Source organism: Lissotriton helveticus, chromosome 6, assembly GCF_964261635.1.
Source record: "Lissotriton helveticus chromosome 6, aLisHel1.1, whole genome shotgun sequence".
Lineage (NCBI taxonomy): Eukaryota > Metazoa > Chordata > Amphibia > Caudata > Salamandridae > Lissotriton > Lissotriton helveticus.
Window position 1 is genome coordinate 1,026,529,131 of NC_136067.1, and position 27,805 is coordinate 1,026,556,935.

Here is a 27,805-nt window from a genome sequence, read left to right on the forward strand (position 1 = left end):
AGGGGACGTGCTAGTTGGTCCTAAAGGCACTCAGGTGTCCCTGGGGAATCCCATATCGGGGCCTGGTGAGCATAGCAAGGAATTCCCAGCTTTTTTCTAAGGAATATCCAGTTTTTCAAAGCTGCACCGAGAACCTTTAGCCTCACTTTCTTACAGAACCTGGGATCCCCAAACTTAAACAAAAAATATTCATGCCCTTGAGGAATGCCATGTAATAACGCCGGAAACAGTCCGCCTACGGAATGTGTGTCGGCCTTATCAGCCAACAATCTGACATTTTTAAAATGAAAAGATTGACAATAAATAAGTATATCTGGCAAAGCTAACCCTCCTGATTTTAAATTTCTCCTCAATTTTTTCCAGGAGATTCTTGATGACTTTGTATTCCAAATGAATGAACCGATTTTTCCCTATATTTTAGCTATGTCTTTCGGACTAAACATTAGTGGTATTGAGTTGAACAGAAAGGTGATTTTGGGTAAGATAACCATTTTTATTAGGTTCACTCTCCCAAAGATATTTAATGGGAGACCTGGCCAACGTTGTAAAAGGCCACAGACCTCCTTATACACTCTATCTAGGTTTATTTTAGATATCTCTGTGATGTCCTGGGCCAAATATATTCTGAGATATCTCATCTGTGACTTTACACCTGAAAACTCCACCTCCTGATTCCACTGCATAACCTCAGTTTTTTCTTTATTTATTTTATAGCCCGAAATTTCCCCAAAGGCTTCTGCCTGGTCAAAAAGTCGGGGAATTGCCTCTTCTGGATTGGAGGTAAACATTAAGAGCTCATCAGCATATAAGGCGAATTTTAGGGCCAATTCTGCAATGTAAAAAGGTTTAAACAAAGGGTCTGATCTCAGCTGGATAACAAAAAGTTTGATATACAAATTAAACAAGAGCGGGGAGAGGGGACACCCCTGCCTGGTATCACGCGACATTTGGACCCAATCCGTAAGGAGGCCGTTCACAAGAATTTTAGCCTTAGGATTAGAGTAGAGTGATCGAATCGACGATATGAAGTTTATCGGGATACCAAATCCAGATAGTGCCTCCCATAAATAGGACCAATTGACTTGGTCAAATGCCTTAGCGGCGTCAATAGCCACAATGGTCAAAGGAGATTTCTCATCAGTAGCAACATCTATAGCAGCAATAGCCTGGAAGGTCAGTTCATTCAACTGCCTACCCGGCATAAAGCCCCTCTGATCCTCATGCACCACAGATTGGATGACTTTAGCCAATCTCGCCGCCAAAACCCCTGCAAAGATTTTATAATCAGTATTTAGCAGCGAGATTGGCCTATAGGACTCAACGATCAGAGGGTCTTTATTGGGCTACAAAATCAAGGTAACTGTAGCTTTTGACCAAGTTTGTGGAATAGTCTCGCATGTAAGATGTATTTTATTAAATAGAGTTGTGAGAACAGGAACGACTATATCGGAGCCTATTTGATATATGTCTACCGGGAGCCCATCTGGGACGGCTGCTTTACCTTTAGCCATTCTTTTTATCTGGTTATATACCTCTCCCTCTTTAATTGCTGAACTCAGAAAGGCACTATCTGCCTCCGTTAGCTGGGGTAACTCCAGCTGTTGTAACCAATTTACTGCTCTTTGAGTAGAAAAATCATCACTCTCTGTGTAAAGCTTTTGCATAAAATCTTTGACCTCCTCCGAGATCTGACCGTTATCATATGATATGGCCCCTGTACTATGCATAATTAATCCTCTAATTTGGTTTCTAACTCTGTCTGACCTAGCCTTCCAGGCAAGAAGACGTCCGCATTTTTCCCCATAAGAGAAGTTTTGCAGTTTACTTGCATCCCACCTATCTTTAATTATCTTATCGAGATTAGCCCGATATTCTGCTTTTAAGCAGTCCAACTCATGCTGTATAACAGCCAAGTTAGTCTGCTGATCTAATGAGGCCTTCTGTAACGGCTGCTCTTTCTGTTTTATTTTGAAAAGAGAGTCTTCATCTGCTTTTCTACTATCCTTATTTCTCTTAATCATGATAGTAGTTAATATTCCCCTCAATAAAGACTTGAAGGCTTCCCAGACAATTTGAAGATGGAAACCCTTTGACCATGGCATCTGAAGACAACTTTCCCACAGGACACAGGTCCCCTGTCAGAGTAGGGAGAGGTGTGTCCTCCCACAACCTTTCCCCTGAAGAGCTAGAGGTCAGAAGGATTGAGAGAGTGTTTCTATTGCAGCTAGGCAAGTTGAAATTGGCTTCGGAGGCGAGAAAGGCTGAAGCTAATGGGATTTGGGAATAAAATAAACTTCATGGTCTCATGAAGTGAGACAGAAATAGCTGGACCTGAAAACTTAACAAATATAAGGGTCCAGCAGTAATAGTGGCAGTGACAGCACAGTGTCCAGAGGAGAAAGGAAGGCCCCATCCCTAAAGAGCTGGTGCCTTGCGATGTGGTGTGAGCTGACATTTCCAACTTAGGAGATAGCCCTGAGAAAGCATAAGGTCCTAGAAGAGGATTTGGGGCTCATCTCTGGAAGTTTGAAAGGATACCCTACTGACATCAGACGTAGAGGAAAATATGAGGTATGCCCCCATGAAAGCCATCCTTATCAGTAAATGTGGTTGCACCCAGAGAAATTCAGTCTAAGGTTCAGGGACAGCCTTAAACTGTCTGACCAGTCATGGGTGGATTTCATGGATTACTCCAGTAAGACACTGAGTGATCGGGTGAAGGACAGTAAAGTGAGGGATTTTGATGGCTATATGATCTTTTTTTGAGGGAGCACATGTTTAATAATTGTTGAGCCAACACCTGATTGACAGCATGGTCTCTTCACCCACAGACAGTTCTCAAGGGATGGATTCCTAGCCCCAGTCAAACGAAAAGAAGGGTGGTTATCCTGAGAAGAAATTCTCAAGGCATTTTTCCCCTACAAGATGGAAATGCTACAGTACAGGTACAGGCAAATCAAGGGGAGCTCTTGCTATCTATGAGTTAACAGCTGCATTGAGGATTCCCTGATCTGTGTGTCAGTGGTAAATCCTGAAATGAGAGGATCAGTGTGGTCAGGTTTGGTATGTTTGGAATAGTAATAATAAATGCTGCGTAATGGTGTGTACAGATTTATTATCACTATTTTAGAAATGCCACTTTTAGAAGTGGGCATTTCTGTGTGCTAAGTGTCTTTGTGCCTGCCTCATGTGTGTTGGATGTCTGGCTCTGGACTGACAGGGGCTGGTGAGGTGTGTGGCTCCAGAGGGGCAGGGTGAGTTAGCGCTAGGCTGAATAGGCAGATCTGCATTTGGAGTAGTGGGAGGAGTAGCCCCGGTCCCTGAATAGTTCTGTGCCTGTCTTGTTCAATGCTAGCTCCGCCCCCATGTGGTGTGTCTGGGGCCAGAGCCTCCCCTGACAAAGGAGGGTGTAAGCACTGTATAGAAAGTGCTTCAGTACCCCCCAGAATCAGTTGGGAATGGGTCCTCAAGCCCTGTTCCAGGTCAAAACAAAGCCCAGCCTGGTATAAATATTGGGGCTGTGACCCTATGTAGGTTGTACCTGTTTGGATCTGGGTGAAGAGGACTGCTGGGCACAGGAGGAACCGCCATGAAGGACTGCCCCTCTGCTGGAGGGCCCCGTGAGCTGGCCTGCCTGGGTCCAGCTCTGCCTGTGTAACCTTGGGGCTTGGGAGAGGACTGCAGCCTTGCCCTGAGGGACCCTGGTGCTGGCCTACCAGTTCATGCCCTGCTGGGGTCCCGGGCCTTGAGGACACCTAATGCTGGTGAAGCTCTTTCTACAAGGGGAGCTGGGGGCGCTTTGCTCTTCAGCCCAAATTTGGTTTGGCAGGCTCCACCGCAGGAGCGCATGCTGAGCACCTCAATTTCCATTTTAGTGGTGCTGTGGTGGAAGCGCGTGGTGAGATCTGTGGCCACAGTTGTTTGCAGTGCCAGAGAGGAGGCTCAGCCCTGCACTGGTCACGGAGTGTGTTTCGCGTTGAGAACAGGGCAGGGGCCCCGACGGGGACTTTGTTCCTTAAATTATTGTGGCCAAAAATTTAGTGAAGACTGGTTGTGGGTGGAACGTTGTTCTTGGAAGCCTGATCCTGGGCTGGGCTCCCAAAAGGAGAGCCCTGTGTCTTCTCTGAGGTTGCTCCTTGTCTTCTCTGAGGTTGTTGTAGGCAGGAGAAACCAATCATGCTGATGGCTGGAAGTCAGCCCAGAACCGGGCCTGGTCAGAGGTGGGCGCTCCTGCGGCAGCGAGCGGAGCCCTCCATGTGTGAAAAGTGAGTGCAGCAGCCATATTGGAGTTGGAGCCTCACAGGCTCACAGAGCACCCAGAAGGGGGACCGGAGCCTCCTGGGCTCCTTGCTGCTGGACCGCCGACTGCCTACCGCGACTAAGGAAGAGTCTGAGTCCAGGTGGGAGCCTACCCCGCCTTCGTGTGTGCAACCCAAGGAGACCGGAGGAGTAAGAAGAGGCCCTGTGAGCGGGGGTCTGCAGGGCACACTATTGTTGTACCCATTTCTGTCCTGCAGGGAGCCCCTGTGAGTGGGCATAGGAGGCACACAGTTGGTACTGAGTGATGTGCAGAGCTGCACCGCCAGTTTGTGGCAGATGCAACGTGGGGGCATTCTTTTTTGTTAGGAGACCGGGGTGTGTTGCACCCCAGCCCCTTTCCCATTGTGCGCATTTGTTGTGGCTGCATCTGCAGCCAGGGAGGCCAGTGTAAATGCCTTGTGAGGGCAAGTTGGCTGGCTCTAAGGGGCGATTGTTGGGTGACCCAGGACAGGGCCCCCACATGGGAAGACTGACTGGTAGGGCGCAAGGCCCTAAAGTGATGTATGCTTCTGGGCACTGCTACTATGATGCACTGTTGATCTGAGGTAATTAATGCATAATGTGGTATTGCAGGTTATGCATAATCTGTTTATGTCCAATGTTATTTTGCATAATCTATCTATGCTAGGTGCCACTGAGGTGCACTGCTACTTTAGGATATATGCCTAGGATGGTTTATACCTTATTTGCTTTATGCATGATGCGTTATGCTACCTGTGATGTTACCAGTAGTTACTGGTTGTGTTTTATACTTGTGCTTTCTGATGGCTCTGACAATGGCCTGATTGGCCCTGTCATGTATATAATCTCCTGTAAACTGATACCTAAGTGCCAGATGGCACAGTGTATATATATGTGATTGGCTCTAATATGTTTCATGAGTAAAAAAAATAAAAATTTTATATAACCTTGTGTGGAGTTTCTTTTGTGGTATGCCTAGTGTGTCGCTGCTGTGTGAGTGTGTTGCGCAAACGCTTTACACATTGCCTCTGGGATAAGCCTGACTGCTTGTGCCATGCTACCAAGAGGGTGAGCAAGGGTTATCTTCAGCGTGTAATTCCCTTGCCCTGACTAGAGTGGTGGTTTCTGCCTGGCTTAGGCGCATGCCATAGCCAATCAAAAATCCTATTTCTAACAATCAGGGACCAATAGATCCTGAAAATTGCTCCCTGCCCCAGGAAAATGTTGGCCTCAAGTGGGCTATACTCAGGCACCGGAGTGATCATGGGAATGTGGAAGCGTAATGTGTGTCAATGCTGAAGGAATCAGTAGAACTACGAGTTAGCAAGGGTGTATTTGTATTTTGAATCTTAGAGAGACTTTAAATTATCGCCCCAGGTATAAGATGCCTATGCAGTACCAGTGCGTTGAGCCCTCAAGGGTGAAAGCTGAAAGAGTAACGTACCCTGCCAAAGAGAAGACATACCTGTGAGATGGCGGTCCAAATGAACAAAACACATGTCCGCCCTCTAGCACTAGACCAACAACCTGGTGCAGGGTGGCAGCGCTTCGGATAACCGAGAGCCATAGAGGACGAGAAGTCACTCAATACCAACCAAGTGGATCTCCAGATGATAAGCCTGCTCCTCCCAATCCCTGGTAAACCATACATTAACGGGAACTAGCTGTGCCACCAAGTATGCATAGATGTCACACAGTCCAAGACCTCCGTCAAAGGGCGACCCACATGCTGAGTAGAATGCCACTCTGTGACATTTGCTGGCCTATATAAAGGCAGTGAGTTTTGAGGTCAGGGTCTGGAACCACCTTCAGGGGATAGGGTGAGGGAAGTTTGCCAAGACGTATAAGTAGTGGGGAAGGCACAGCATCTTGAAGAGCGCAATGCACATCATATGGTTCAGGTGTACCGATATTTTGACAGGCGAAGAAATGATGTTTAACAGTTTCAAAATTCAAGCTAAGGAACTGTGGAACTGCAATACAAATAATGTTATTTATCTGATTCTATGCCCCTGTAACCTCGGCTATGTCGGGGAAACCTCCAGAGCCATCAAAGTTCGTCTAACCGAACATAGATCAGCAATAAATACATGCAAACTGACATCCTCATTGGTAAAGCATTATATTGATTTCCAACATTCCCCAACAGATATTAAATGGCGAGTATTGGAAAAAAATAACCATTCCTAACAACAAAGGCGGAGACAAAATCCGCAAAAAAAGAGAAGTGTTTTGGATTTTTTCTCTCGGCACTTTTCACCATGGATTGAATAACGATCTTCCATGGGAAAACGCCATTATTTAAATATATTAAGGTTGGTTCAATTCTGGCCTGCCAGTGTCTGGATTCGAACCGGGGTCCTCAGGTTGGAGAACAGCGCTGCCGGTGTTCCTGCTCCCTATGCCACTATCCTTTTTGTTACACTGATGAAACTTTTTAGCTTTTATATGCGTATCCATAGTAGAAAACAACCTGATCCTACCATCAGGTCCCTTTAAGAATAGGCGTACCCAGTCAATTTAGCCAATCAAGACCAGGCTTATATAAACCCATAGGAAACAGAGTAACAAACTGTTTCGAACCGGCACTGACCAGAGAAGAGGAATCACCAGGAGGTCATCATTGCCCCTTGAAGGTATGCTAGCTGTATGCCCCTGTTTTTAAACAAATTTAGCTAACAGTAACCCTGTTCATTAGTAAGACCTCATTGTTAATATATTCTGCACTCCATTTCAAATAGATACGCTTTGAAATTGCCAACAGTGAGGCTGACCGCTATTCATCACCGCGCAGATCCTTGTCATTTCAGCAATATATAAAAGTTCCAAAGGTCTATTTGGCCTATTAGAGGTAGGTTATAATGTAAACTGTAGCTCCCTTGATGTTTATAGCTAACGCGCCTTCAACCATTACTCTCGTTACTTACTGGCGCACTGTTTTCCTTACCAGATTCGTGCCCTTCTTTTAAAACGACAGCCAGAGTGCTGCACAATTGAATGTCCGATCAGCCCCGTTAACAGCGGAATCTCCGTACTAATATTTTTGGGTATGTGCTAATTTAATTCATGCAACCTTAACACAGTTGGTTGGGTTAATTTTCTAGTTACTTACTGGCGCACTTTTTTCCTTACCAGATTCGTGCCCTTCTTTTAAAACGACAGCCTGACTGCTGCACAATTGAATGTCCGACCAGCCCCGTTAACAGCGGAATCTCCGCACTAATATTTTTAAGTATGTGCTAATTTAATTCATGCAACCTTAACACAGTTGGTTGGGTTAATTTCTCCATCTTGTATACACACTGTTGTTTAACCTTAACAGATAATATTCATGGTGCTATAGTGCATCTGTTAATCTGTAATGTCTCTGCTCAATATGAAGTGACCTGCCAGTGCGCAAGATATTGGTCTAAACATAATAGGGGACTCCATTGGCAAACTCTATTTTAATATTTGCTCTCCGCTAGGACAATGTTTGAATTTTATTAACCACATTGTTCCTGTAGTAAGGACAATACAAAAGTTTTTTCCCCTCTCTTGCCTTTTATATACATTTTATTCATTCATGTCTTTTTGATCTTAGCGTTTTCATAGTGATTGACACGCTCGCCCCATTAGCACAAATATCACTAAGACAAATCAGAACTTGACGGTGCAGTGCCGTAAGTTAAATTTTTCAGGTGAGATCACTTATTAACTTATAGAATCGCATCCTTGTTCTCTCTACCTCTAGTCAATTGGCAGGCATGAGTGAAGCGGGGTTATAAATATAATTTGTGTGAAGGTTTTATAACACTGGCACATGCGCACCTTAATGTTTAGTTCTTCTATATCAGAAGACACTTTTGCCTTGAACAAAATGGATATCGAAATGCGGCCAGCCCCTATCCTGTGTTTTGCTGCTAGAACAACATTACAGTACCGTCCTATAGACAAGCGGTTATTTTTACTGTTAGCTCATACAAACATTTTATCATCTAATAATTGACAAGATTCAGTCTCAGTCACCTTCATCTTGGGTATCTAGTTCTTGGCCTATATGCGCTATCTCTTTACTTACACACTCTGTCTTGAATTCTGTTTCCTCGAAGCCCACTCTACGGTACTCCCTAATGTAAATTCAAAAACTGTTATTTTTTTTTTTAAACTAGAACTATGACTATGTATGTACCAGCAATTAATAATGTACTTAGGTAGAAAAGCCTGTGAAAATCTGTATTAAAGACTGTCTATTCTAATTTTAATTTTAGATTAATTATATGATGGTACTTTCCTAACGAAGACACTTGGTGTCGAAACGCGTTGAAGAAACCGTCACTACTTCACCCTTACCATCTTTTTTAAATTTTATGTTCATGTCTGTTTTAATTATTGTGTATATGGTGTTTTAGAAAATATATGCATTTTTTGTGTAATTTGTATTAAGAAAATTATTAAATACTCTGATGATTTTTTATAAAAATCGTATTTTAGTAGAGTGTCATTTTTAATTTGCTGGTTTTCATTGCACTTTGGAATTTTGGTTTGCCTGGGGTTGTTACTTGTCATTATATCAGGTGTAGGCCAGACCATCTGCGTAGGTCACGATCCAGGGCTTGGGTCAAGTATTGAAAGTCAAGAGTCCATGCCAGCTCCGGTAGATGGGATATGTGGATACCCAGATATTTAAAGAAATTCCATCGAGTATGAATATATAAACACCAGCCTCGCCCTTCAGCATCCACCCACACATTCATCAGGATGGATTCAGAGGCCCCACCCTTTAGCTGGAGGATCGCCAGGCATTGGGGTCCTGAGGCCAATGGATCACAAAGGAAGAGGACTATGTCGTCTGCATAGAGCGATGTGCAGTTTTTAAATCCACCCCCCATCTCCTTCCTGTACATGTACGTAGCAGCTAATAATGCATGCCAGGGGTTCTATGGCTAATGCAAATAATAATGGGGAGAGAGGGCACATTTAGGCCGCTTTAGATGCAGCTTAGAAAGCTGGTTGATTTTCTCTGTTCTGATCCTGGAAGCACCTCCCCCTGTGAACTGTAGTTTACAATTGCAGTGGATGTGAGCCATTTATTCAAAGTGGCACCAGCAGGTTTTAATCCTTGACCAGTCAACCAAAGGTCATAAACAGGGAATATGTCTTCTTAAGAGAAGCCGGCAGTCTCATCAAATGGACTAATAAACACCCTCTTTACATCTAACATGTGTAATCTACACTCCTCCTCTGAACCTGGAGTGGGACAGAGAACTGGTAACCAAATTGCTTGAACAATGAATAGAAGACACAACCTTGTGGACCCAGACAAAGTACTAACCTATCCGGATAAAACCTTAAAAAGGCCCTGAAGTCAACAAAGCCCTCAACTCCCCATCCTCCTCCTGCTGTGACTCCCTGGCCCCTAAAACGGAGCATTACAACAAGATCCAGACCGCAGGCCAGTTGGTACATGGAGGAACTCAGCCTGATGAAACACCACTGCACACAACAGGAGTGCAAATGGAAAGTGAGCCAGGGCAATGCAGACAGGAGCATGTTCAAATCTTTCCTAAGGTACTACCATGAAAAGATTTGGACCACCTCTAGTGGTTTGCATAGATACCTGCACAAACTGAAGCAAAGAAATCTTTGCTAACGATTTCACCTCATCATTGGCTGCCGTCAACTAAATCACCCCTTCACTGGACCTTTGCAACAATCTCTCTCAATTCTTCAGCAACATATTCACCACCATTTACAGCAACTTCAGCCAACAACCAGACCTGACAGACATCACCAAATGCCTCCCAATCGTATCCAAGGTACCATTGCTAACCACATGGCTCATCATCACCCCTGAAGAAGCCATCACCTCAGGAGAAATCTCTGCCACCATGAAGACCATCCACTCAGGGCCCCACCCTATTCCTGCCCTACCCCGCCTACTCCAGAGGACTACAACTCATCAGCGCCATGCTCATGCCCATTCTGAAAGCCTTCACCTTTCCTTTTCTGAAAATGTTCCAGTTGTTTGGAAAGATGCAGCTATCCTCCCATTGCTGAAGAAACTGTAGACCGATGTCCCTTCTACCATACCCCCCAAGGTCTTAAAGAAAATCATCACCAGACACCTCACTGAATACCTCAACAACCAACAACTACTCAAGACCACTCAGTCTGGTTACAGACCCATCCACTGCACCGAAACTGCCCATATCGTTAACATGGATGACACCTGCATTTCTCTGGACAGAGGAGACACAGTGACGCTCATTCTCCTGTACCTCACCATAGTATTCCCACCCAATCCAGACACTGTGGCCCAACCAATCCTCATCCAATGTCTGCACACAAGCTGAATTCAAGGGCACCACCAATACCGATGGATCTGCTTGTTCATGAATGGAAGAATCCAGTCAGCCAGTTTGAACTGTACAACTCGGACCCCAGCGACCTCACCTGCAGGGGTCTGCAAAGGCAATCACTGAGCCGACCCTCTTCCACACATACATAATCTCACTAGCAACATCATCTGCTCTCACGATAGCAACATTCTCCCTATGCCACTGATAAGCAACTAATTTTCTCCCTCACAGACAAAATGTCTAGTCACGAGGTCCGGTTGAAGGCATTATGCAGGTATCGAGCGGGTGCCAGGCGTTGCGGGCGGTGTGCCATATTTGCCTCCACCCCCCTCCCGAGACCTATGGGGCGTGGATCTTTTACTTGACAAACTATACAGGTTCCTCTGATTTTGAGGTAAATTCCCACAACTTGTTGGTGTGTTCTGTTTGTTTTTCTTGCACCTTCTAGTTTTTACACCAATTTTGTAACTTTCACGTCCTCAGGTCAGGGTGGGCCTTAGCGCGCCCACTCCGCCGAGGTACACTTCCCATGGTCCTAAAGAATGCCCAGTAAATTACACATAAAGGGCAGAAACATGTTGACCCCACTTTAAGTGGAAATACCCAAACAATGTATTTGGTAATTTCCCAACACATCGTTTTAATATGTCAGATTGGCCACAGAATAAAGTTTTTATGTGAGACACAATTTGGACATTTTTAACTATAACTTTTTCACACAATCTTCACAAACAACCAGCTCTGCAGTATCCTGGCGTGGTAGCACACCGGGGAGGCATTCGGCTTCTACCGGTGGGCCCAATGATGAAGCATGTCACCAACCAGGGTGGTGAGTGAGGGCTTCCTGTAAAAATCCAATGAGATTGGCTTTTTTCACCTTTCTCCCTTTTTGTGCTTATTTACATTTATTGAATTACACTCTTCCGTTGTTTGAAATAGATCAAGTTCAATGCCTGCATGACTGAAATCACCCACAGGATGAAGACAAAGGTCCATATTAATGAAAAGCCACCTTGCTGCACTACTCTGCGTGAAAAGGAAAGGGCAGCAATGCGCCGTATATACCATTATAAGGTGCATTCTTGTCCTTTCCTAGCACTGGCACATTTTTGTCTGTCTACTTCCAATAAAGGCACCACTGCGTCTTGTTGCAGACAGGATTGTTTTTGTGCAGGAAGGGACACCTTGGAAGAGACATCTGCTTCCAGATGTAACCTTCGACCGTGAATCTGAACTGGGGATTGGTCTGACCAGGCACCCCAATCCACTAGTCTGGAATCTGAACTGGGGATTGGTCTAACCAGGCACCCCAACCCACTAGTCTGGCATCTGCCATCACCACCCTTGTTAAGACAACCATGTAAGAGATCCCCCTCCCTCAGTCACCAATCTCACCCCTGGACTATTGAGGAGTTCACTGGAATATTATGTTGGCAATTCCATGGCATTGGATTCTAGGGAGAAAGGAGATGATTGGCTAGGGGATACAGGTGTAATCTGGCCCAAGGTAGAATCCTCACGATGGATGAGATCAGTCCCTGTATTTCTAATGAGTCTCTGGCTGGAGACCGCACCAATGAACTGGATTTCCTAAGCAGGAACCAACCAAGAGTTTGCCTGATTCAGAAGAAAACCATAACACTGGACCAGATTGCACAATTCTTTGACCTGATTCTGTGTTTTGGAAAAAGAAGAACAAGAAAGAAGCCAATTATCAAGGTATGGAAACACCTGGATATTCGATACAAAAAGTGGGAACTTTTGTGATGTCACCTGAATTGGTACGTGGAGGTAAGCGTTTTGGAGATGTAGAGATGCAAAAGAATCTCCTAGATTTATGTATGGGAAAATTAGCTGTAGTCTGTTCATGTAGAACTTTACATGCATAAAAATTAGTTCACACACTTCAGATCGATCACTGGTTTAAAGTTCACCACTGGTTTGCTCACCCAAAAAATAAATATGTTCCTTTGCCTCTATGTTTGAAAGGAACTGGTATAATTACATGTTTGTCCAACAACTTCTTCCCTCCCATCAACAAGGCTTCTCTCTTTGTGGGATTGCTTGAAAGAGGGGTTGAATGGAACAACTCTGGTGACATAGAAGGAAACTCCATCCAACACCTTCCTCAAATAAATTGTAGGACCCAACTGTCCTGAAATGTCACTTCCCAGAGATGCCAAAAAAGGCCATATTCCCTACAGGCAACCTTGACATCTTCTTGGCACAGCCATGATTTAGGAGCCTACTGACCCTGTTTTGTTGCATACAGAACTTATTCAAGGTAAGAACTCCCCATTCATGTCCCCTACATTGAAAGTACTGAGCAGCCGTGCTAGCCTGAGATGTAGAACCAAACACCATGTGACTGCCAGCAAATATGGCAGCCTGTTTCACTGGAGCAAGTAACATTTTATCCTCTGCTGACTTTTCAATCATATTATTCAACTAATCACCAAAGAGTTTCAGGCCTTTGAAGAGAATTTTCATCAATAAATTCTTCTGTGCATTCTCTGCCTTCCATGACCTCATCCATAATTGCCGACGAACTGCAATCAATGATCATGCCACTAAAAACTCTGCTGAGAGGAAATCGTAAGAGACATTGGAGAGGTACCTAACATGTTGCTCCACTGTAGTCACATCCTTCACGATTCTGCCACTCTTCCAGACTTTGAAAGTACTTAATCAGTGACTGAACTGCGTAACTGGCATGGGCAGCAGATTTAATAGCAAAATTAGAGGCTGCATATGGCCCTTGATTGCTAGATCCACTCTTTTACCCACCTGATCAGATGGAGAAGCCTCTTCTGAAATGATAGTTCCTTTTGAAGACTGACCAACCACCAGGGAGTCTACCTTGATTACTAACAGGAATGCATAAGCAAACCTCTGCAACCAGTATCTCTGGGATAAAAAGTGAGGGAAAATATGCGTATCTACTTGTTACCCCTCTGTCTCCATCACACTTTTCACTGAAAATGGGGTTGGGGAGATTCTGTTTCCTTTTTATAGTAATGAAAGAAAAATTTACCAGAATCATTCATCTGTGGCGGATCCTGAAAAGCCATGTTAAGCCTGTCATGATCTGAAAATGTTTAGTTCAGTCCCCTGAGTAGATCTGTCTCTGACCTCCTTATCATAAGGGTCTGAAGGGTTCATACAAGTCTTTGTCTGAAAAAGAAGAGATTCTCTGTCCTAAAACGCTGTTGCCTTCCCCTCCTGGATCATAAGCTGCAAGTCTTATATTCTAGGAACTGTGGATTCAGGATCCTCCAGCTAGGCAGCTTCCTTAACATTATGTCTCTTCTCTGCACACTTCTTTAACTTCATCACATTCTCCAGTAGTGTAAACACCCCATCCCCAAAGCTGAGGTAATAATCCTTGAGACAGAACAAGCAAATAGAAAGCCATGAAACAAATATGAAAATACTCTTTCCAATCACAAAATTAACCAATTACACGTCATATTCAGCCAAGGAGATTTGCGTTCTATTTCCTGCAACAGTCACTGAAATACCGCTGAACCAAATACAAAAAAAACGATAGGGAGATGAGCCTGCCTGCTTAGGAGGTGTCTCCCTGCTTGCCAACTGCAAAACAATTGAATGTCGTAGAAACACCGATAAAGGAAGCATTCCCCCAGGCAGATCTCTCCCCGCTGGCCTTAACTGCAGCTGAAGCACTTATGCGTGCACCTACTTTCCACCTCGCCCAATATAGCAAGGCTTCAATAATGTGGCTTCATTCATGGAGCTGTTAAATCAGACCCTTTTAGCAATGAAAAAATCAAATAACATGTAAAAGGCATCCATTTCCTTGGCGAGACGCTCACAGACAGTCGCTCCTTCGTTAAGGTGGTGGAGCATCGCCCCACTGCTCTCTGACAAGTTCAAAAAGGAAGAATAAAATAAAAATAACAAAATGGTATTATCATTTTATTTTTACGTACTTCCGCCTTCCGACCGCGGCGGAAAAGCACTAACATGGCTGGCGGTGTCTATCAGACACCGCCAGCCATATTAGGATGGAGTGAATCACATGCTTTTCCGCGGCGGATTTTCCGCCGTGGAAAAGCATACGGACATTCACTTCGGGGGCCCGTTGCGGGCCCCCTGGGTGAATGGGGGGTGCACATGGGGTACCCCCCTGCCTTTGCGTGCACGAAGCGACAGGCACCGCGCGGTGCCTGCCGCTTTGTGCATGCAAATGCACTGCTTTCATTTTTTACATTGCGGCGGGTGCTGCTTCAAGCAGCACCCGCCGCATTGTAAAATATACAGGATGTGACCGCCAGGGTGGCGGTCACATCCTAATTGCCATGGAGGGACTGCCGCTGCCCATGCGGACGGTCCCTCTTACTCAGGGTTGCGCCATCATAATAGGGCCCATAGTTTGTCGATGACTTCTTGGATTGGTTATCGGCGAGATGACATCATCACTAACGTGGTGATACACAATCATGCCTGCCTGGACAGGCGTACGCTGGCCTGTCTATGAACATTTACCAGCCAGTCATCATGCAATGTATGTAATCTTTTTATTTTGAATTTGAACAATTAATATTCAGACCACCACCTGCAGGGTCAGAAATTGTAGCCCCAGCCCTGTGAAATAAGTGCAGGTGCTGAGCACCTTAAAGCACCAGCTCAAATTAAGCACTGGAGTGCATCTGTGTGTATGTGTGTAACTTTCAAGGCATACAAATAGCTTCTTTTAAAAGTGCAAATTCACAAAAAAGATGCAGATGCAGATATATAATTTTGTTTGTGATTTAAGAATTTTTATATTTGTTTTAGATGGATTCTCTGTGTCACCCATACCAGAAGATCTCCGCAAAGGCAGACTAAAGCCTTCCATGAATAGCTTCAAATTATCCTTTAGAAGTTTGGTTTAAGCTCAAGACATACTTTTAGGGAGCTTTAGGAAAGGGGATGCAAAGACTAGCAATTTATTAAGGAATGCAGTTAAGAAAATAAGGAACTTACGGCCACATGCATCAATGTTGCCATTTGCGAATCCTTAATTGCGAAAATTAAGGAATCGCAATTAAGGATTCGCAAACGGCAATGCATGAATAATTCGCAATCTGTTTACCGAATCGGTATTTTTCCTTAATTGCGATTCACAATTTGCGAATCGCAATAAAGGAAAACCCTTCCCATTGATTCCTATGGGCCTAGAAGCCCATAGGAATCAATGGGAAGGCATTTACAAATTGCGATTTTGAATTTGTGAATCACATTTTGAAAATGCAATTTCAAGGGTGCAGGGGGGGCAAAGAACCCCTCCCTGCACCCCTGAAATTAAACTTAACTGCAATTTACACACACACATGTCCCAAGGACATGTGTGTGTGTGTAAAATGCAACTTTCAAAAATGCATTTTTGTGCATGTTTGAATGTTTTCGGTAAATTAGCATGAGGTCCAACCTCATGCTAATTTACTGCTTCCAAATTGATTATTCGCAATTTAAAAATGATCATGCATTGCATTTAAGAAATTTTAAATTGCGATTTCTTAAATGCAATCGCAATTTTAGAAATCGCAAGATGATTGCGATTCCTAAAATTGCGAAATACATGATGCATTCCAATTTTGATAATTGCATTTGCAAACGGCCGAAAATTGCGATTCGCACCGTTTGCGAATGCAATTATCTTTGATGCATGTGCCCGTTAAAGCTCAAAGAAGATTTAAACAAAACAGTAGAATTTTGGGGGAAAATACAACGCAAAGTTGGGGAAAATTATAACAGGAAAACAAACTTCCCACATTATCATCATACGATGATCGGTCATACAAATATTATAGAAGTCTAGGGCGTCCTATGCAACTCTGAGAGAAACGATAATCCAGAAAAAGCTGTTATGTGTTGCTTCTTGTTTCGTTAGAAGGAATGAGTTAGAGATAGTAAGAATCGCCAGTGTACTAGTTCGGCCAGACACAGACGAAAACATCGCTTTACCGTTACAAGATTCTTGAAGCTTGGTTCTGCCCAGTAGCAAATGTCTCAAGGTGCAGACCAGCAATATTTTCAGAAATGTAGCGAGATTAAGGCAGGGTTAGTGATAGCAAGGTTTTTGAGTTTGTAAAAGTACAGAGTGGGGGGTAGAGTTTCTGGCAGCTAAAGCAGGACCTGGTCAATCAATAATCCAAGTATTTTCTGTCAGACAATTATACAGTCCTTCTACAGTCTTAATTAAAGTGCAATTTTCTGTAACTTCTCAGCCTATATTGAAAACCTTGATCCAGGTCTGTCTGGCATCCACCCATCCTTTAGCACTGAATCTGTACTCATTGCAGCTACCAAAGATATCTATAAGCTATCTAATGAAGGTATCAGAACATTCTCAAGTGGTTACCCTTCTACCCTTTAGATCTAATAGCAGCAAGGTGTAATGTACTGTGCCCAAGGGTTTAGCTCTGGCCTTACTCTTTTCAATATCAAAGTGTCCTCTTTGGCATCAATCCATTGTTAGGGCATCAGCTTTTATGCTTATGTCATTAATACTCAGCTGGTCTTGCATTTCAATATAATGGTCTTTGGATCCCCGAAGAAGAATGATATCGCCTTTAGGGTGAATATTAAAAAACTTTCCACTGTCCCTTCATATCCATATCTTGGGATATTGTTTGATAAGACACTTGCCAGGGGTCCACTGAAAACAACCAGAGCTGCAGCTTTAGCACAATCCGCAATGGAGATCTTCACCTTTGCATTCTAGGTTAGGCAACAAGCCCATCAGAGAGGTTGAAACAACATATAAGGCAAAGTGCTGCCCCAATGCAACATGTGGGGCTGGTGACTGGGGCCTTAGCAACCAACCTGGTCTGGAGAGGGTTGAAAATGGTTTTGTCAAAAAAATGTTGGCTGTGTCAAAATCTGCTAGCACTCATATCAGTCACCTGAAACTGGACTAGGCTATATTAATGCGATTGTTAAGTGGCAACCTCATCTGTTATGCCTCAAGATTTGACCTAAGTGTGAAACTTTTTATAGCTAGGCAGTTCTTGCTGACAGTCTTTAGTGTGAACAATGCTTAAAATTAACTCTGATCTTATACATACACAACATCTGTATTACCCAGAATTTAACTGATGTGTTTGAGACCCAATAAACCTATGAGGCCAGTTTTTCTAAAACACTAAGGGGTATATTCACAAGAACGTGTGATAACTACCGCAAGAGTAGCGTAACACAACTTTCACCATCGCAGCCTATCGTGGGAAAATTATGCCGTGGCAACGTGGAATTCACAACACGGCTGTAGCATGTGATAGACTGCCGAAACCACGGACAACATCCGCGATACAACCTCCTCGATGGTGACAAAAACACAAACCACAACACCCAAAAACCTGCGATCGGCCAAGCGCAATGAGGAAACAAGCGATAAGCAGTGCCAGGCCTGCAACACACACCTGGCAGGTGGGAAAAATCAACATAAAATTGGAAAAATAAAACACAAACACATTTCTGTGATGACACATGCATATCACCAGTTGTGATTGTGCGACATCAGGCGGATTATTTCAAACATGTTTGGGTGCAGCTGATGTGGCATGTCTTTGCTGGGGGGGGTGGCCCGAGGGGTGGTATTGGGGGTGGTGGCGGGGGGTGTTGTGGCCCTCCTGGGTGTCCGGCCTGCATAATCAGTTGCTCCATGGCATTTGCTGCCCTTCCAATGCCACCCTGGGCTGTGCTCCCTTTTGTGGTGCAGGCTGCCGTCCGACTTTACACCATGTCAGAGCAGGTGTAAAATTCCTGCAGCTAACGCGCCTTATTGTGTGCTTTGAGTTCTTATCGCCAATCTGTCTGGTTGTTGTGATTGTTGAGGTTTGGTGTTGACACAGCTTTTGTCACGGGATCGCCTACTTTGCATCTCATTAGTGATAGTTGCGGGGGTCCTCTGTGGCAATGTTTTTTGTGGCTGCTATCGCGGGAAAGTGGTGCTGTGGGCTGTTAGCACCTGCTTGTGAATGGTGGGGTAAATTTATCACGACTTTGGCTGCGATAAAGTGCTGTTATTTCCGTGATAGCTCCTTGTGAATATGCCCCTAGGGGCACTGTTTTTAGCTAACAGGACTGATGAGAGAATGCACAAAAGGCTAGCAAGCCCACTGTTCTGGCCAATGCCACTATCTGTACTGACCCTGCATCGAGCCACACATAACCTGGGTTAGCAATTCGCATTACAGGTTTTTGTTAACAAAACTAACGCTGAGCAATGACAATTTCCCAGTGACTCGTCCTATGGAGGGTACCTACATTGCTAACTTACCTGTATGCCCATGTGATGGCCGCCCTGCACAAAGCATGTTTTTGTAAGTGTTATACTTTATTAAGAAAACTGCTTATTTTACCTTTTTTAAAGTCTGCCAATTTGAGACAATGCAAAGCTGCTATGGAGTTTCTGCAGTCACTGCCAACAGAGAGGATATGTTTTTTTACTGCATCTTCTATACAGCTTGCTATTCATCTGAGGGCAACAATTGTATTGTGACTCAAGAATCTTCCCATATTATGTGCTTTTAAAGCTAATTTGCAAATATTTTATGTGATGTTTTATGCAAATTCTTACTGCGCTTCATTTATGCTCACATGATGATTGAATAAAGATTGATGATGATGATGACTGTGACTGCTAATAGCTCTTTAACTTCATTCTTCAAGTTCCAGCTTTATGATTGCTAGCTAGATTGCCAGAAGAAATAGAAGAAGAGTGGGTGTCCCTACCCACAACACTCCAATCTCCCTTCTAACCCCAACAAGAAACCAGAATATAATAGGGAGAGAAAATAACTAAAAGACATGTAATCACTGGGTCATTCTTCTAGTTCCTTGCCTTACCATCCTCATTAGGGTTCCCATTAAATGCTCATAATAGAATAGGAAATCTCCAAGGACCTATCACAAGAAACAGGCATCAACAGTATTGTCAGTACTATATAAATGAGCTAGATGTAAACATTTCAGTCTAACAGGAAGGTAACAGGATGTCTGAATGGACACCCAGGCACTGGCATAAACTAGGTTCTAGGCACTTTCTATCAACTGGGAACTGGCTACACATGCTATCAGAACACTGGAATGTATTAGCATGATGTTCGTGAATTGTCAGCTATGAGTGTACTGAGTGACAATATTGTGTGCTAACTGGGAACATTGATTGTTGTTACTGACAGTAGAATTGGTGCTGGAAATCGGGAGGACTTGAAAGGGTGTTCCCCAACCACCGCAAGTCATCCACTGAGGACACCTGGGTAGGTGTAGTCAGGGAAGGGATTGGGAAGAGGGTTTAGGGGTTCCCCTGCCCTGACCCAGGCCAACTCCTGAGGCTCATCTTTGTGGATGACATGCGAGGAGAGCTGGAAGAGGACACCTGTGAAAGTGTCACACCCTTTGCATTCACCTCAAAGCCTATACCTGGCTTAGTCTGTTGTCACCTCTGTACAAACTGATACATATCTACTGTCGATTTACCCCAGGCAGACAATAAATCAACACCTGCCCAATCGTAGCCGCCTTTCCATTGACACGCTTCTGAGGGGGAGCTTGATAAAATGACATAATTGTACAACTTTCTAAAACCTCTTTACTTTTCTAGACGATCAGTCAGATTCACTTGAGATGCTTCTTCTCCCTTATCAATCCCTTAGGTTTTCCAGAATTAGGAATACTTTTTTTCACAGTTTCCTCTGGTCTTTGGTTTGATAGTTATCATCATCTGAACAGAGTACCAGTATCCAGTGATTCTGTTAATAATTGTGTAAATATGGAGGGCCTGATGGCTCAGTGGTGTAATGTATCCACTGTGGGAATCTTTGCTTTGATTCTTAGCAGCTCTACACAGCATTTCATTTGTCGGAGCGATAAAGTGAGTACCGTGGCGTTCGGTAACAATAAACGTCTATTATTCAGAGGCGAAAGCGTGGTCTACAACTACACGGTATCTGTTTTATGTTGTGGTATAAGCTCTTACGAAGCTCTAATTAACTATGAAAAATTCCGATATTTACAAACGCCACTCATCACACTTGAGATAACATTTTCCATGTTTGCGTGGAGTTTTTATTGTGTTTTAATCAATAGAGCAATGTAATACGTAATTGTGTTACAATAATTTAGTCAACTTCACACATCAGGTTACAAATTCAACTTGCATATATGCTACAATGGTTGTGGGTTTCAATTAATAGCCCTGCAGGAGGTATAAAGTAAATATAGGTGGTATGCCATCACCGAAAGTAAAAAAAGCATTCGTGTTTCAATAACTTAGGCATCTTCGAAACACTCTCTATAATAGGGTTACAAAAACACCAACCCAGTGAATAAATTGCGAAATGCAAGGCTGTGTGAACGAACACATAATAGGTAGGGCGCGAAAAAACTCAGGGGAACACACTTTCACTGAAATGCTCAGTTCACATAACTCAGAGCTTTTTCGGAAATATTTCAAAGAGAAAAAATGGTACAAACAGTTCTGTTTATTCATACAAAGCAGGCACAATAATTCATCTGCAGCCCCTACATGGAATCTCCGGGGAACCTGCAAACGTTCTTATGCAGGGGCAGTTTTGCTTAAAAGTTTATTGACGATAAAAAGATGAGCTCTTTAAGTAAGAAAAAAAGCTTGTAGCTGCCAACGCTGAATATTCAGTTCTAAAATCTCAGCCAAAACGAGTGGCTAAAACTCAAGCTCAAAGACTACTTGGCAGATGGCAGGATATAACAGAGCCCTTAAAATGTCTAAAACTAACAACACTTAAAAGACACAAACCCGCTTTATCTGTTTCAGAAACGGATCTCCAGCAACTACCTAAAACTCAACAAGACAGAATTTGTCCTGTTTGTCAATGTTAACAAATGCATTCATCCTTCAACTTAGAACGGTTGCTCCCCCAGCAAATAGCCAATCACTTGGTGTCACACTTAACACTGATCTCTCTTGGGGTCGTGGTCAACTGCCAGGAGAAATGGTCGCTTCTTGAGGTGGCTCCGTCCAAGCACGCGGATCCATATCTTTATTGGCGCGATGGGCCTTGTCCAGGTATGGAGGCGCTTACACCTAACCGATCTCCAATATACGTATTTTTTGGGGCCTCACCATAGTGTTGTATGTCAATTTAGACTCTGTATGGATTTTCCTGATTCATGCCCTTATATAGGAACAATTCACGTTGCCTTTATATAGGCATAGAAATCCAGACCTTATTTAGGCATAGCGCATGCTACCCAAATACAGGCATGGCTACTTCCATCCGTTCATCTACGTCACAACGATTTCTTGGAGCCAACAGCCAGAGCAACCTCCAGAGTCCCAGAACAGCTACAGGCACCTCCTGGCAGGTAAGAACTCCCAGCAAGGAAGTTCAGGGGAGCTCGGGGTAAAATGTAAATGTAAATGTAAATGGGGTGAAGTCTTTGTGTCCCTGAGACGTCAGAACAGGAGACAAGCTCTTCTTCAAGGCCTTGGATATCTTCCTCAAGCAGGTGACACAGCACACAGCCAAGTCCTTTTACGTTTCCTTGGCAGAAAGTAGCCACTGCAGGCCAACCCAGACAGCAAACAGCACAGGGTCAGTATTCCTTTTCAGTTTCTCTAGCTCTTCTCTTTCGCTAAGGTTCCTCTTGATTTCCCAGAAGTGATCTAAAAGTCTGGGGTCTGGGTCCCTCTTTTTATAATTCAAAATCCTTTGTTCTCTTTCACATAGAAGCTCTTTGTCCAGCCAAGACCAGTTCAGTCCTCCGTGGTGCAGTTTCCTGGCAGGAGCGTGAGACACCATTGTCTAAGGCAGACCAGGCCCATTCAGGTGTGAATGACATCTCCTCTCCCTACTCTAAATGGAGCCCAGGTCTATTCAGCCCAACCCTGACTCAACCTGGAAAGGCAGGACACACATCAACCCCCCAAGTGTCTGTCTGAACAGAATGCACATCCCCAGACCCTGTCAATACAAAGGCAGACAATAAATACACAACCTAGCAGAGGCATACTCGATGGTTAGGCAAGAAAATATCTACTTTCTAAAAGTGGTATTTTCAAAACCAGAATATAAAAAACACCCTCACTAAAAGATGTATCTTAACATTCTGGTGTCAGGCATATCAAACCTTATTTTCCTATATTGTTCCAAGAGGCTGTAAGGCTTATAAGATGTTATGAGCATACTCCCCGTTCTATCCTATGGAGACAGATTGCCTTGTAATAGTGAAAAATGAACTTGGCAGTATTTCACTATCAGGACATGCCACACACATCAGGGATGCACACTGCCCACAGGGGTACCTTGGGCCTACCATAGGGGTGACTAACATGTAAGAAAATAGAAGGTTAGGGCCTGGCAAGTGGGTACATGCTAGGTCGACATGGCAGTACTAAATGCATACAGGCACCGCAATGGCAAGCCTGAGTTAAATTTACAGGCTGCTTATATGGGTATGAGTAGACTCGGGATAACCCAATAAACCCTTGTAGGCTTGGGCAAGGTAAATGTTTAAGGTAAAGAGAGAGCTACAAGGGATTTTATTTGTTCACTAAGTACACTTAATTTTGTTTATGTCAGTCATGCGGTCATCAATTAATTAGACCCTTTTGTATCCATAGGATGACTAGTACATTCAAAATGTAGTTCAAAAAGTACATTCAATGAATCATAAGGCGAGGAGAATGGAAAAGAGCACACAGCAAATCAGTTATATCATGAAAAAATTATATTTGAAAGAATCAAAAGATCTGAATCATGGGGATAAACTTGAATTAATCATACAATAAAAAGTCATGAATAGCTGTACATATACATTGACACATCAATTCACAACATGTCATCAACTCCAATCATGGTTAAAGAAGACCCAATTCGGAAATGTAAAAAGGTTTCATTCAATGCACAAATGCTGTGGAGATGATGTATTTGTCGACGTTTCGGTCTTCCTTGTTCACATCTATGAGACCATCATCAGGACTAGTATTTTTCACAAAGAAAGACCCCTATGTAAAAACAATTATATACAATTACTGAATGTATCCATAAGTGTAATAACATCAGTAAGCTATTTTTTACAAAAATATTAACAGACATAACAGATACTGTGTGCTACACATCCTATTGATGTGGTATCAAAAAAAATAGAGCAAAAATGCTCACACTTCTTACTTTATTAAACAATGTACTCCTCTTTTAAATGCCCAAAAGTGACATGTTGATCCTTAGGCTATACCGTGTTGTACTCCTTAGTTCTTTATCACTAAAGTAGACTGGTGAAAGCCAAAACTCACTTTTAAAGACTGAGCGCAGATGCGACTGGTCTTCAATTTTGAATATTTGTTCGTCAACAGGATCTAGAAGGATGTATAGCAATTTAATATACATCCTACAGTGGTTACTGGATAAATCAGATACAAAATGTAATCTAACTCGACATACCCGTAATGGCAATGATGTTCAATCAGTGTTGCGGCAGTTAATGAACCTTTTCAGGAATTTATAGTTGGCAGGCTGAAGTCGTGGTATCTAAAATAGAAGGATATATTGCAACTATCTATTTTATATTGTTCTTTGAACACATATCGTTGCAACAAATTTAACGTTAAAGCCAATTGTTATATGGGAGCCGAGTACACAATAGCGCCATTTAAACGGTGTACTCAGGTCACAGTAGTCATTACCAAAAACGCGTAATCCTCAATGTTTTGAGAGGACTATAGTCAGCTATACTTCAGATTGGTACCCTGCATACACTCTCAGAAAAAGGACTATCATATGACAGTTACCTCGAAAATGCAAAGCGCAGTGTTAAAATATGGCTTCACGTCAATACAGGTAACATTTCCCGGTGTAGATTAATCTAGTCACATGGTCATTACAGGTTTGCTGCAGTAATTCTTTCAAAAGATCATGCCTCGAATTAGGCCTCTAGATGTACGCCCTTACTGAGCACAAAGTTGTTATGACATATTAGAAGTCATAAAATATAAGGTGCTTATAATGCAGCATCCATTATTAGTAATTTGCCTAATATGACGATAAACTTGACAGGCAGGCAGCCACAGTTAGCATAGATAAAGCTCACAAAAATCCCAAGACTATGCTCTCATTTAGTCTAAGATATCCGCACAAGAAACTTTTAGCGTTATTTGCAGTACTTACATATCACACGGAATACGATATCGACAATGCAATCCATTAGCGTCTCTAGTTGACAAGCAACGAGACTGCTTTGAAATGTATCGCTTTTGACTAACTTAGTCATAATAAGAAAAATATCAATTTGATATCATTTGACTAATGTTTCTGATTCATTGTATTAAGATCAAGATTATTAAATTGTATGATGACTCGCATGTAAATGTTTATTTATAACCGTTGATGAACATCAGGTTAGAATAAATAGATCGCGTTTGTTACTATTATTAACCACTACGAAATGACCGACCCGTTTGTTACTATTATTAACCACTACAAAATGGCCGACCCATTTGCGTGGCTCCAGTTACCAAACTTTGTCAACAACCCGAGTTCTACTTCCGGGTCATAACATATAAAAAGCGACACATTTCAAAGCTGTCTCGTTGCTTGTCAACTCGAGACGCTAAAGGATTGCATTGTCGATATCGTATTCCGTGTGATATGTAAGTACTGCAAATAACGCTAAAAGTTTCTTGTGCAGATATCTTAGACTAAATGAGAGCATAGTCTTAGGATTTTTGTGAGCTTTATCTATGCTAACTGTGGCTGCCTGCCTGTCAAGTTTATCGTCATATTAGGCAAAATACTAATAATGGATGGTGCATTATAAGCACCTTATATTTTATGACTTCTAATATGTCATAACAACTTTGTGCTCGGTAAGGGCGTAAATCTAGAGGCCTATTTCGAGGCATGATCTCTTGAAAGAATTACTGCAGCAAACCTGTAATGACCATGTGACTAGATTAATCTACACCGGGAAATGTTACCTGTATTGGGGTGAAGCCATATTTTAACACTGCGCTTTGAATTTTCGAGGTAACTGTCATATGATAGTCCTTTTTAGGTCGAGCTGGAGTTGCATCCGAAGGATGCTCCAGTTCGACAACTTTAGTCATCCGTCTCGGGGGAATTAGGGACAGGAGGGTGCCACGCGCTTCTGCTGCTGGATTTGCCTGCGTGAACGCGCACGTCGGCTCCGTCCACATTCCCAGCAAGTCAGCCTAACGCGCGTGCATGCACACAGACACACACGCGCGCACACGCACTTACACTTACACACACACACACACACACACACGCACACACACATGCACACACATGCAGGCACCCAGATGCAAGCACATACATACAGGCAACCCTCTCTCCCCTCCCCTCTCTTACCTAACTGGGCTTCGGGCTTCTCGGGAGCCTCGCAGAGCACTCGAGCTCCTTTGTCATTCCAGCAAGAAGCGGGGCTCTCCCCTTAGGCTTGGGGGTCCGCAGTCTCCCCGCTGGTCTTTGCCCGGGTCCCCTCCTGGGTCCCGGGACTTCAGGTACAGTACGGCACTTCGCTGTCGCTCCGGGCTCGTGCTCCGACTTCAAAACGAAACTTTAAAATGTTGCGCATGCGCAGGCAGCCCCCGCCCTCCCACTCCTCCCAGCCCGGATACTAAGCTTGTTATTATAGACGCGAAGAGCTGCGTTTGTCTTGAAGCGGTGTTAGTGAGCAAGGTGAATTGGTTGTGGAGATTGATATTTCGACGCCTACAATCGCCGGGACGTAGGAGGTATTTTTCCCCGTTGGGTATTGTTAGCGTAAGGACTTCGTTGCCTCTAGAAGGAGTGGTGATTTATTTATTTTATAATATACGCGCTGCAACATTTTCCTCTGTAGTGCTGGGAGGCTTCACTTGTAAACTTTAAGCGGATTGTAGGAGACACCCGCTGCACTTCCTATGCTGCCGCATATCAGAGGTCTCCACAGGCATTCTTTGCAGGGCTTTAAGTGGGCTGGGTCCTGCCGGTGCTGCGCACTAACAGTTCTAAAAATCGGGTGCTGAGATGGGTACCTATCGAGTTCTCCATTTTCGCCTTCACCCTTGATGAAAAGAAAAAAGATGGTAACTCTGCCGTGCCACCCTTCACTGCCTTTGATCTAACTTCAGAGACCCGTTATAGATAGATTATTCTCATTTCAGAAATGAAGTATTTCAATATTCTAAACAAAGCCATAGTTGTTGCTTATTTATCTTAGGCAACTGACACCATTGACGAAGCCAATAGCCCTGGCTTGTTGTATGTTATTTGTATTGTTATATATCTGGATACAATGACACGCTGCTCTCCTTTGATATTTAACCCCCCCCGTGTTTTCGTCCCTCTTACAGCCCCGATTTCTAGCTTTGATTTTCAGATGGTGTTTGGTCTTAAGCAGATAGCCTAAGCGTATGTTCCGTCCTGGAGCGCTTATGTTTTTTTTAAGTTGAAGGAGGGGACCAACACTATGGCTAGTTGGCACATGTAGAAATGGGTAAAGAAAACGCGACAAACTCCAAAATCCCTTTTTTACTGTCTCATATTGAAAACGTGACTTTTATTTGCTTAAACGGTATTTGCATTCCTGGCTTTTGATTTTGCTTGAAGTCTGTCACAAAGTTGGGCATTTACTTCTATGGTGTTTCTCTCTTCCACGCCACTCCAAAATCCCTTCTTACTCTGCTTTATTAGTCTGGGAATGGATTAGATTACCATTAAGTTAACAATGTTTTGCAGTGTCCCCTAAAGACATGGTTTTTCTTTCGGGAGTTGCCTGGCTTCTCTCGTTCCTTTGCTAGAAAGTGCTGCACTGAACGGTATGTTATTGACATTGTTCATGAGCCCGGCCCCCGTTGCCTTTCTTTAGGCAGGTGGGATAACTGCAACAGGCACGGTATATTGTGAAAAAAGAACCTTTAATTAGACAGGTCTGGACTAAGAAGAAACCAATCCTTTTCAGTGCCTTACATGCTATAACCACCCTTCCTTGCTAATACATTGTCAGTTTCTAAAAATCCACACTTGAGCCACCCCACACTAACCCTAGACACTTGAAAATATCTCCCAGTTCCTTTACTCCATCCAATCTTCACTTTATGTGGTGTACCATCACTTGCCATTTCCCTTTTGTGCCCTCTTTCAGCTCTTTTCCCTTGTTTAATTAGCAGACTTAAACTGACACGCACACTG